This window comes from Triticum aestivum, chromosome 1A (assembly GCF_018294505.1).
Source record: "Triticum aestivum cultivar Chinese Spring chromosome 1A, IWGSC CS RefSeq v2.1, whole genome shotgun sequence".
In the NCBI taxonomy this organism is placed as follows: Eukaryota; Viridiplantae; Streptophyta; class Magnoliopsida; order Poales; family Poaceae; genus Triticum; species Triticum aestivum.
The window spans coordinates 299452671-299461447 of NC_057794.1; positions in this window are offsets into that span (position 1 = coordinate 299452671).

An 8777-nucleotide genomic window follows, 5' to 3' on the forward strand; every position below is an offset into this window, starting at 1 on the left:
GGTGCGCCATTAGTATACCAGATACTAGTGGCGCACCACTGGTGCGCCATTAGTAAAAATTACTAATGGCGTGCTAGTAATGGCGCACCGGTGATGCGCCATTAATGGCCAAATTAGGTGCGCCATTAGTAGCGGTTTTTCTAGTAGTGTTACACTTGGGCTCAGTGTTTGCCGACCAGACCTTGGTCGTGTCAAAACGTGAGTAGGAGCCGAAGAACTACGCGTCGTAGGCAGAGGCGGCCGAGTAAGTCCCCGAGGTGGTTAAGTTCCAGCAAATGGTGTCTTCTTGGTCAGGGAGGAGGGTGATCTGACTAATGTGGTTCGAGAGAGACACGAATTCACCTAGCTGCTGAATGGTCTGCAGTCTGGCCACCGCCCTAATCCAGTTCTCGTTCATGAGTTCGTTCTGCACCGATCTGTTTTTTCTTGAGGCAATCCTGTAGAGCTCTGGAGCTAGGAGCTTGAGCGGACCTTCACCAGTCCAATTGTCATGCCAGAACAAAGTCTTCTGCCCGTTGCCCAGCGTAATAGAGGTACATGCGCGAAAGAGGCTCATGTCTGATTGGTCACACGGCAGCTCTGATCCCACCCATGGCCTTTCTGGGTTAGTCCATTGCAACCACGACCACCGTAGGCGTAGGGAACGGCTAAATCTCTGCAGGTCCATGATCCCTAGGCCGCCCAAATGCCTTGGGCGGCAGACTGTCTTCCAGTTAACAAGGGAGTGGCCTCCCGAGGTCTGAGTTTGGTCTTCTTTTTGCCAGATGAAGGCCCGAATGATTTGGTTGATCTTTCTAAGAGTCCCCTTCGACAAGTTGAGAGTTGTGATGTGGAAGGTGGCCATGGCCATGAGGACCGACTGAGCGAGTGCCACCCTGCCAGGCTTGTTGAGAAGCTTTCCTTTCCATCCTGTTAGTCTGCCTGCAAACCTATCGATGAAGGGTTGCAGATCAACACCTTTAAGACGACGAAAATGTAGGGGGAGCCCCAAATAGTGTCCCGGGAAGGTGGCAATCTTGGCAGGGAAAACCGACAGCACATCCTGGAGGTCAATGCCGGCACATTTGATCGGGAAGACCTCGGTCTTGCTCAGGTTTGTGATCAGTCCGCTTGCCTCCCCAAAGGTCTTTAGGATTGCCGAAATCGCGTGAAGCTCATCCTGGTTTGGGTTCGCAAAGATGCCCGCATCGTGAGCATAAAGGAAGATCCTACATCTGGCCGATCTGGCAGCAATGGGCTTGAGGATGCCTCGTCGGGAGGCGAGTTGGAGGATCTGCTGAAGGGGGTCAATGGCCAAGATGAAAAGCATCGGAGACACCGGATCGCCCTGGCGGAGGCCCTTTGCATGTCTGAACATCCTTCCGGGGTTTCCGTTAAGTAACACTCTTGAAGAAGAGGACGATAGGGAGAGACATATCCAGTCTCACCATCGCTGCCCAAAGCCAAGGCGTTGCATGACCTACAGTAGGAAGGCCCAATTTATGGAGTCAAAGGCTTTTGAAATGTCCAGCTTGAGGAAGAGGCTTGGGATGTTACGACGATGTAGGTCCTTTATGAGATTCTGTACATGCAAGAAGTTGTCGTGGATGGATCGCTTCTGCACAAAGGCACTTTGGCATTTGGATACCAGTGAAGGAAGGATCGGGGCCAGTCTGTTGGTGAGGAGCTTGGAGAAGATCTTGGAAAGGCTATGAATGAGGCTGATTGGTCTGTAGTCTCCGACCACCCGAGCGTCCGCTTTTTTTGGGAGCAGAATGATGTTTGTCGAGTTGATGAGGGAGGCACCGTCCCTGCGGAGATTAGCAAGCTGGAGGATTGCTTGAACGACATCATACCGGATGATCTCCCAACATGTTTTGAAGAAGGCTCCAATAAACCCATCTGGGCCAGGCGCTTTGACAGAGGGCAGCAAAAAAACCGCGTCTTTTATCTCTTCCTCGTCGAAAGGCGCATCGAGCTCCGAGAGATCATGCGAGGTTATCTCGAGGTTGTCCCTAATTAAGCTTGAACATCGTGGCGTGGGGGTGCCCAAATGGCCCTGGAAGTGGGAAAGGAGCACCTGCTCTTTATCTTCCGTCGTGACGGCAACACCATGATCCGAGTGCAGCGACTGGATGAAGTTTTTCCGCCGTCGCCCATTCACCTTGGCATGGAAAAGCTTAGAGTTGACATCGCCCAGCCTGATACCCATAAGTCGTGCGCGCTGGCGCAACTTAACCTTCTGGAAGGATAGGAGGCCGAGATAAGAAAGCTTAAGCCTGCGTCTTAGCTCCAGCTCTGCAGGGGAGAGGGACCTCCCCTCTTCGGCAATGTCAAGCCTCCATATTACCTCCTTTGCAATGCCAATCTGAGTGTTGAGGACTCCGACTGTATCTCTTTGCCATTTCTTGAGAGCTTTTGCAGTCCGTGTCAATTTGATGTGGATCTTTCGGATTGCATTGGTTGACTGCACTGGTTTATTCCAGGCCATGGCCACCGCTTCCTTGAAACCAGGTAGCCGAAGCCAGAACTCTTCAAACTTGAAGGACGGGCGCCACCGCACCTCCGTGTCCCCTAGGAGGAGCAGCGGTGCATGATCCGAGCAGGCAGATGAGATGGCCTGGAGGTGGGCATTTGGAAAAAGCTCATCCCAATCGTCGGAGTGGAAGAAATGTTCAATCTTTGTTAGCACCGGGTTTTCTTGAGCATTGGACCATGTGAATTTACGGCCTGAAAGCCGCATCTCTTTAAGCTCGAGGTGATTTAGCGCGGAGCGGAAACTGCCAATGAGGCGGTTGTTAATGTTTTGGTTGTTCTTGTCAGCCGCTTTGGTGATCAGGTTGAAGTCGCCAAGAATGAGCCACCGGGGCTTCACCACATGCTTCAGCCCTCTGAGCTCGTTGATGAAAAGCAGCTTGTCTTGCTCCCCCTGAGGGCCGTATACGCATGATAGGGTCCAGTCAAGGCCATCAGCCAGCATGGTGACGGTGGCCGAAATGGATCCATGCGTTGCCTGGAAGTCCGAAAGGCGGAAGAAAGCGTCGGAGACGGCCATGATCATGCCCCCCTTGACCCGACGGCCGGGAGACATGGTAGTTAGAAGTGAAGGAGGGGCCAAGCATGGTTGTGATGAGGGAATCGTCGACGTGATCGAGCTTGGTCTCTTGGAGGCACACAATGGTGGCGTGGTAGTCGCGGATAAGGTCGTGCACGGCGTCACGACGGGCAGGGGCGTTGAGGCCACGCACATTCCAGCAGAGAAGCTTGACATTAGGTTGCGCCATATGGGGAAATGTAGATCACGCTGGGTTCGAATACAAGTAACATGCATTGAGGAGGCACACACGGATGCCAGGTCGCAGTTGCGTTGGCACGGAGTTGCAAACACAGGGACGACATAACTCGAAAGGAAGCAGCGAAGACAGTGCTACGAGCTACGACACGCATGGTAGGACTACACATTGGCAACAACGATGGCCTCACTGGCAGCTGCCTTCTTCTTTCCTGGCTTGTTCTTGGCCGCCTTGACATGCTTCGCAAGGTTCTCGATTGCTTGGATGACAGGAGCAGCAAGAGGCGTGTTGAACAGTGCCTCGTAGGCTAACTGAACCCCAACATCCATGTCCGATTCCGGGCCGAGCAGGTTGCATGCACGGGCAATCAGCTCCTGGACCGCCGAACTGCCCTGGAGGCACTGCCGCGTCTTCCTCTAAGCAATCCGCCCGCTCCTACGAGGCGAGGAGAGATTGATGCCTCTGGATCCTTGGGTCTTGGCTGGCTTCAGCACCGGGGCAGGCAACAGGGGCGCTGCAGGGGGGCGGCCATGGAGACCAAGAAATGGCCCAGCTCGCCGACGGCAGGCAAGAGAGAGCTCTCCGGTGCCACGCCATCAGCAGGCGCGGGTGCACCCGCCGGCACCGAAACAGCATCGCCAAAGCTGCCTGCCTGGACAGGGGAGGTCGGAGAGGAGTCTAGCCCTGACGACGCAGCCATGGCATTGAGGACAGGAGAGGCCGACGACGGGGGCACCACAGGCGAGACGAGGTAGGGTCCCAGGAGCGCCACAGGCGGCAGGGACGAGGCCACCGGAGTGCGTCCAGGAGTGTCGCAGCAGAGAGACGAGTGGACCGCTGCCGCCGGAGAAGCGCAGCGGCTCTCAGACGCCAAGCCGGACAGGGGGGCCGGGCGCCAAAACCCGAAGGGCCGTCATCGATGCTGAGCGCTCCCAGAGCGCCGCAAAGCCCGTCGGACTAGGCTTCCATCCCCACAGCCAAAGGCGCGGACGTGCCGGACTCCAGGAGCAGAGGCGGCACCTGACCGACAGCAGCCGAAGCCGCGGCAGCCGCAGCCGGCAGGGCGATAAGGCGTCGCAGCTCGGCTGCCTCCCAAAGCACAACCTCTCGCAGCGCCAGCCGCTCGTCAGCCTCCTTGCCACCAAAGACCCGTCTGACCTTGGCCTCGACCATCGCCACCACTCCCATCTTCCTGAAGCAGCCCACGGCCGCGGAGGAGTCGGCCGCATGGCGCCGCCCGCCGCCGTCCCGACGGCCAGCCGCACGATCGTCGCGCCATCGCGGGGAGTGGGATCGTGGCCGCGCAATGACCTCTCCGTGGCTGCGCGAGGCCCGCCCATCGCCAGGGCCACCCGACCGGCCGTCATGGTCGTCGCCTTCATCATCGCGCCTCCACGGACGCTGCTCGCGGCAGGCGCCGGCACCGCCACCACTGGCACGGCCACGCGGTGTACCCCACACCGCGCCAGGGATGACGACGTCGTCAGAGGACACAGGAGCATGGCCGTCGATGGTTCCGCGGTGGCATGACGGGAACACGGATGTTGGAGGGGAGTACGCCACATGCTGGCCATCTTGCGTCTCCGCGTCGAGAGGGGCTGAAGTGTAGTCCTCAACCCGTAGCAGGTGGACGATGACGCGGAAGGTGGCACCACGCAGGCAGCGCGCCGGCTGCCGCGCCGAGATCGTGACGCCATCGGGTGCACGCGACGTGAAGGTCAGCAAGACCACCTTCGGGATTCTGCTCGGATTGGTCGTCCACGCCTAGAGACCGATGTCACGCGTGTCCGACATGGAGATGGAGCGCTCATCCATGACGTCCAGCGCGCAGGTGCGGCCGATGACGCGCTCGATGATGGAATGCGTCCAGACGTAGGCGGGCACGCCGTCAAGGATGAGGCGCGCACGGAAAGGCATGGCCGCGCCAAGCGCGTGCGCCAGCGGCCTCCAAGGCTTGATGAAGACCCGCGTGCCGTCGCCCATTCGGAGCCGACCGTTGTCCAGCGCAGCCGTGCAGAGCTCCTTGCTCTCGAACTTGAGGAGGAACTCCTCCGGGTAGTGGCTGCTGACGGCGACGTCACCCCGTCTTAGGCGAAGACGGTCACGCAGCAGCTGCTCCACCACCGCCGGGGCCAGGCGACGAGGGGCGTCCACCGCCCAGGCAATGGCGGCCGTCTGCTCCCAGGTGCGTCGGTCGCGGTCGATGTCGAAGGTGGCCGCGATGATGCAGGTATCCTCCTCCGGCCTGGACTCCGGCGCGCCAAGGCCATGCTGAGCCATGTCCCGCGGAGTCGGAGTCGGGAGGAGAGGAGGGCAGTCCAGGCGGGAGGCGACCACGTCAGCCCAGGAGCGCCCCGAGCACGACCTGCAGGAAGGCAGAGGGCGGGGCGGGGGCGAAGGGGGCGGCGGCTCGTCGCGTGCAGTGCAGAAACGAGCGCGGTGGCCTGAGCGGTCGCAAGCAAGGCAGCGCAGGGCTCACGGCAGGAGCGGGCGCGGTGGTGCTTGCTGAGGCAACGAAAACATCTCCCCCGCGTCCTCCTTAAGAAGAGCAGCTTCCTTTCTTCGGCCAGGCTGTCGCCGAGCCCGGCCGGACGCCCGTCGCGTCGGCGTAAAGAAGCGTCCCGTCGCGGACGGCGCCTCGAGCCCACCGTCGTCCAGGGCGCGGCGCACCCATCCTCCTCTGTCTCAGGGACTGGCCCGCCTTGAAAGCATCCGCCATGAATGCCCCCGGCAGGCGCAACCACCATGGAGCGGAGCCGGGGCGCCTTGAATGCCACCACAGGCGCGCAGGAGCCGGAGCCCCCGCCGAGTCGCATGCGCAAACAGGCGAGGCAGGGCCTGGCAGCGACTCCGCGGCCGGCAGATCGGAGGCGGACTGGATCTGGCTTACCGGGAGGTCAACGAGGCTTGAAGCAGCGATGATGGAGCCCTGGCGCTGGGAGAGGAACCAAGGGGCCTGCGGCGCGAGGATGGTTGGCCGGCAAGAAACTGGATTTAGTTGTTGCTCTGAAACTGATACTCCCTCCGTCTCAAAATAAATGACTTAACTTTGTACAAACTTGAGTCACTTATTTTGAGACGGAGGAAGTATTTCGCAAATTTGACAGTAGTCGCTCATAATGAACACAGGGCGAACCAATGAAGCTGATGGTAAGTTCGAGGAATAGCATGCCGGCATTACGTAGACCGATGAACAATTTCAGGAGAGTGCCACGCGCATTTCATCTAAAGGATCATAAACACATACCATTACTTCGTCCATCGTAATTAGTTGGCGCTCAAACGAATGCTAATACATTCTTTGAGCATCCGTTTGAGCGTCAAGCCATCAACTAGTTCCGGACCAAGCGAGTACATTACTAGAATTTCAGCAGGCAGGCCATTGAGCTGCGTGAATTAGAGAGATTCAGAGCAGTGCCGAGTTAAAGCTTTTCAGTGAACTACTAACACATTGCATGCATTTACCAAAAACAGAACACCCACAATGGTAGTAGTACCAGTCTACTGCACGGTAACATCCATGGCAGGCAAAAGATAACAGCAATTAACCTACTGGACAGTCATGTAATCTGAACTGAACCCACTGCGCAGATGTAAAAAGTTGCAGAAAAAACAAAGTTGGCAATGACTGACAAGCAATCTGCAGCACAACCAACAGTTGCATTGGCCACATTGCTAGACAAGAAAAACCAACGAGCTAAACAGTGCAAGAACACATCAGAAGTGAGACCAATTAACCGGAGCACACCATCATCAGGTGATCGTCTCCAGCCATCATCAACTACGTAGCATCATCGTCTCCACAACGGGGAACTGATCAACTCCCTGCTCTGCTTGTGGACGACAGGTGGCGCGCGCCTTGGACGAACGGCGGCGCAAACGGCGGCCGGCGCCGCAGACCGAGCAACATATCCTGGCGCACCGGCTGTAGCGGCAGGGCACGCAGAAGCAGACGTGCCTGTAGGGGACCCGGGGGATCGTCCCTATCCAGCGCCGGCAAGCCCTGCAAATCCCGGCGCGCACCGTCGGCTGATGGGGGGCGGGGGGCTGTGGCACGATCAGGTCGGAGAGGTTCACGAATCTCCACGGAGACGACGCTTCCTTTTCCTCGCCGGCACCCGAACCACCATCCGGCAACCCTGCTCACGGGCCAAGAAGAAACACACATGCACACGGAGATGTACTGTCAGTCCAAGAAACGAATTGCAAACCAAGAAACAAACGGGAATCCAAGAAACGAACTGGAATACAAGAAACGAATTGGGAACGGAAGCCAAATTACCGCGAGCATAGTCTCTCGCCGCCTGTCCCCTCAGGTGGACTGACAACTCTCTCTCCTGCCTCTCTAGGAACAAACAGTAGGCGTCCATAACGTTCACTGCCCGCGGATCCTGAGGAGGCGGCGGAGGCAACACCACCCTCGTGCTCTGTTCCCCGTCCTCCCTCCCGGAATATGCAAGAAACCAAACTCTCAACACACCAGAATCCAAGAAACGCGGACATCAGGAACAAAGACGGCGCGCTTAGCAACCAACCTCCGCTGATAAGGTAGGCGCTGGGGGATACGGCCTCGTCGTCGCTTTCCGCCTCCCTGCATGCTGAAGGTGGCCGCGGCGTCCCGGGAGCGTTGTCGGAGGCCCCTGCCATCTCTCGTGCCGCGGAAAGAACCTCACGCCAAGCAATCGACTGAGCGCCTCCGTAAGAACTTTACAGAGAGGTAGGCAGGATCGAGGACGAGAAAGAGGAGAGTTGCAGAGGAGCGAGGGAGAGGGAAGACGCACGGAAGAAGACGAGACAATTACTCCTATATAAAAGGCTCAGATGGGCCGACAAGATGGCTCGACAGTTTGCACACAGCCCATTTTACGGTCCAATGACTTGGCAGTATAATTTTGCAGGTCCAAGGAGTGCTCTTAGTCTGCGCAGGAGCTATTCCTCGCTTACTGCGAGGATAACATAAGTGTCGCCCGTAGCACCCATCCATCTGGGTCGGCCAGCTGGCGTTTCTTTCTGTCGTCGATTGCTGCTCTCCCGGTTTTTTCGTTTTCTTTTGTTCTCTCTCTCTGCCTTTTTTTTCTCCTTGGTTTTCTTTGGTTTCTCTGTTTTCCTTTGTTTTTCACTGGTTGACTGTTTTCTTTTGTTTTGTTTTTTGACAGAAAGACTGTAAGGGAACGCCATATAGTATAATTGGTGCAACAAACCTAAATTACAAGTATCATGCCTTGAACCTGGATGGGTGGAAAGGCATCAGCCCCTTCCCACCACCAGGCTATGCCTTAGTCTGCTTCTTTTGTTTTTTTGCCTGTTTTTGCACTGGTTTTCATCCTTTTTTTATCGTTTTACTTTGGTTTTATTTGTTTTCCCCTGTTTTGATGGGTTTTTCTTTGTTATCCTCGGTTTTCTTTGTTTTCCACCTTTTTGGGGTATACTTTAGTTTCCTTTGTTTATTTCTTGATTTTCTTTGTTTTTCTTTGATTTTCTTTGATTCGCATTTTATGTACATGT